Raw genomic sequence first — 4,102 nt, 5'->3', positions numbered from 1 at the left:
TATTTTTCTCAAAAATGCTTTTGATAAAAGTGCTTCTGTCACGACCCCAGTTCGCCCTCCGTGAACATGTCGTGATGACACCTAGTCCCTACAACTAGGTAAGCCTAACAATGTGGAATTTGTACAACTTGCGGAAAACAAAACTAACTTGTAGAAGCAAACAACCGAAAACTTTACTGTCAAGAGAAAACTGTATATAAGTGCCACTTGGCATAATACAACTCATATCACGAAATCCAAAACAAACTCCCAAAACCCGAAAACTCACAGGAAACACAGGCTAATAGAAATGAAATATACTGCTCTAACTCCAGAATGTCTACACAACCGAAAGAAGGGAAAATCATATACTAAGGCTGGAATAAGATAGAGACTCTTGGTCTGCGGACATGGCAGATATACCTCAAAGTCTCTGCTAGATGTCTCCGCCGCGGGGATAGTGCGTACTTGGAGCTGCACATGAAAAACATGCGCAGAAGAGGCATGAGTACACCACATCGGTACTCAGTAAGTGTCAAGCCTAACCTCGGTTGGGTAGTGACGAGGAAGGTCAGGGCCCTACTGAGATAAATATAATAATTGATAAGATAACGGGAATAGTATAGATAAAGTCTACAACGAGAATCGAAATAGGATAAATAAGTAATACAATAATAGAAAGCAGAGACAAAACAATACAAGGTAAATACTGCTCACAACATGCATGATAATAGAGGATCTCTTGGTATCGCGAGGATCTCTTGGTATCCTTCATAATAATTCGGGGATCTCTTGGTATCCTGAGGATCTCTTGGTATCCTCCATAATAATTCGGGGATCTCTTGGTATCCTCGATAATTATATACACATGTTCCAAGGATCTCTTAGTATACCATACTCCCAATCCAGAACATAAAACGTGCAGGGGATCTCCAGGAATGTCGTCTCGTAGTCCCAAATTTAAAACAAACCATAACAGCTCAAAATATCAAATAAATTCCAAACTCATAACGAATACTAGTAAAATTCTAGCCTAACATGCTTCCTAGATTATAAACATGGCAGTTTAAGCAAATAGGCAAGTAAGTCAACTAAACATGCTCTTCAAACTAACACAGGCTAATTTGCAATTAGAGTAAAACAAGTAAGCAAGAAAACTCAATTTAAATACTCCAGATAAAAAATGGATTTTCAACAATTAGCTCAAGTACACACTCGTCACCTCACGTACAAGGCATTCAATTACCAAATATCAAATCCTAAGGGACAAAGTCCCTCACACAAGGTTAGACAAGCCACTTACCTCGAAAAAGTGCAAGTCAACCAGAAACCACGCTTTTTCCACGAGTATCCGACTCCAAATGGCTCAAATCTATTCAATTAAATTGCATATTGTAAATAATAATTTAAGTAATTGATTCTACAATTAAATTCTAAGGTAATACGCGAAATTATATAAATGATCAAAATGCCCCTCAGGCCCACATTTTGGAATCGGGTAAAATTTATATTTCCAGAACCCTCGTACTCTCACGAGTCTAACCATATAAAAATCTCTCAAATCGGACCAAAAATAGCCCCTCAAATCTCGAATTTAGAATTCAAAACTCAAGCCCTAATTTCTTACAATTTGGCTAAATTCTCAAGGATTTCAAGGATGATTCTACAATATAATCATGTTTTAAACTCATAAAACTTGCCTCCAATCAATCTCAGTCGAAACCCGCTTCAAATGCTCCCAAGTAGCTCTCAAATTGCTCAAAAATGGTGGAAAATGGGTTTGGGTTCGCGGATGAACTGTTTTTTAACATTCTGTCCGGGCACTGTAGCTAACCCTATGCGATCGCATTAGAGCTCCTGCGATCGCATAGAACAAAATTTACAGGCCTCAAAATTACCCTATGTGATCGCAACTGGACCTCTGCGATCGCAATGCACCATCCAACAACACCGTGTGATCGCAACACCTGCTATGCGATCGCATAGCACAACCAAATAGCCCCCAAAAATCCTTCTATGTGATCGCAGCCCTTGCTATGCGATCGCATAGAGCAAAATTGCTCTGCACTGACTACTGCATTTCTGCAGCATTTTTTCCAACTTCAAAAATTCCCGTTAGCCATCCGAAATCACCCCGAGGCCCCCGAAACCTCAACCAAAAATACCAACACCACCTAAAACATCATACAAACTTGTTCCAACCATCAAAACGCCTCAAACAACGCCATAACCATCAAATTACATCGAATTCAAGCCTAAGTTCTTCTAAAACTTCCAAAACACGCATTCGATCAAAAATCCAACCAAAACACGTCCGAATGACCTAAAATTTTTAACACATATCCCAAATCACCTAACGAAGCTACAATAACTCTCAGAATTTCGTTCCGACCCTCGGATCAAAATCTCACCTATCAACCGAAAATTGCCAAAATACTAACTTCGCCAATTCAAGCCTAAATTAGCTACGGACTTCTAAAATTCATTCCGAACAAGCTCCCAACCTCGAAATCGCCTAACGGAGCTAACGGAACCATCAGATTTCCATTTCGAGGCCGTCTTCACACTATTCCAACTACAAACCATTTTCCAATACTTAAGCTCTCATTTAGGGACTAAGTGTCCCAAAACTCAACACCAAATGTCCCGGCAAACCAAAATAGCGGAAATGAACTTAGGGGAAACAGTTAATAGGGGATCGGGGCGTAAATTTCAAAAATGACCGGCCGGGTCGTTACATCCTCTCACACTTAAACATTCGTCCGTCCTCGAACGAGCATAAAGAACATACCTGAAGTAGTGAAAAGATGAGGATATCTGCTCCGTACCTCCCGCTCGGTCTCCCAGGTGGCCTCCTCCACGGGCTGGCCGCGCCACTGAATCTTTACCAAAGAAATATTCTTTGACCTCAGCTTTCTAACTTGCCTGTCCAATATTGCCACTGGCTCCTCAACATAGGATAGATCTTTGTCTAGCTGGAATGAACTGAAATACAACACGTGCGACGGGTCACCATGATACCTCCGGAGCATCGAAACATGAAATACTGGATGAACTCCTGCCAAGCTGGGAGGTAAGGCAAGCTCATAAGCTACCTCCCCAACTCGCCTCAATATCTCAAATGGGCCAATAAACCTCGGACTCAACTTCCCTTTCTTCCCAAATCTCATAACGCCCTTCATAGGCGAAACTCGAAGCAGAACCCGCTCACCAACCATATAGGAAACATCACGAACTTTCCGGTTCGCGTAACTCTTCTGTCTGGACTGGGATGTACGGAGTCTATCTTGAATCACCTTAACCTTTTCCAAGGCACCCTGAACTAAGTCCTTTCCCAATAATCTAGCCTCACCCGGCTCAAACTAACCCACCGGAGATCTACACCGTCTCCCATATAAAGCCTCATACGATGCCATCTGAATACTGGACTGATAACTATTGTTGTAAGCAAACTCCGCCAATGGAAAGAACTGATCCCAAGACCCTCCAAACTCAATCACACACGCACAAAGCATATCCTCAAGAATCTGAATAGTGCGCTCAGACTGTCCGTCCGTCTGAGGGTGAAATGATGTACTCAACTCTACCCGATTACCTAACTCATGCTGAACGGCCCTCCAGAACCGTGATGTGAACTGAGTACCCCTATCTGAAATGATGGAAACCGGGATGCCATGCAGATGAACAATCTCCCGAATATAGATCTCCGCCAACCGCTCTGAGGAATAAGTAGTACACACAAGAATAAAGTGAGCGTACTTGGTCAGCCGATCCACAATCACCCAAATAGCATCGAACTTTCTCAAAGTCCATGGGAGCCCAACTACAAAGTCTATGGTGATTTGCTCCCACTTCCACTCCGGAATCTCTATTTGCTGAAGTAACCCACCTGGTCTCTGGTGCTCACACTTCACATGCTGACAGTTGAGGCACCGAGCTACAAATCCAACTATATCCTTCTTCATCTGCCTCCACTAATAGTGCTGCCTCAAATCCTGATACATCATCGCGGCACTGGATGAATAGAATACCGCGAACTATGAGCCTCCTCCAATATCAACTCCCGAATACCATCAACATTGGGTACACAGACCCGGCCCTGCATCCTCAATACCCTATCATC

The sequence above is a fragment of the Nicotiana sylvestris genome, chromosome 9 (genome assembly GCF_000393655.2).
Source record: "Nicotiana sylvestris chromosome 9, ASM39365v2, whole genome shotgun sequence".
NCBI lineage: Eukaryota > Viridiplantae > Streptophyta > Magnoliopsida > Solanales > Solanaceae > Nicotiana > Nicotiana sylvestris.
Note: the sequence above shows the minus strand (reverse complement) of the source record.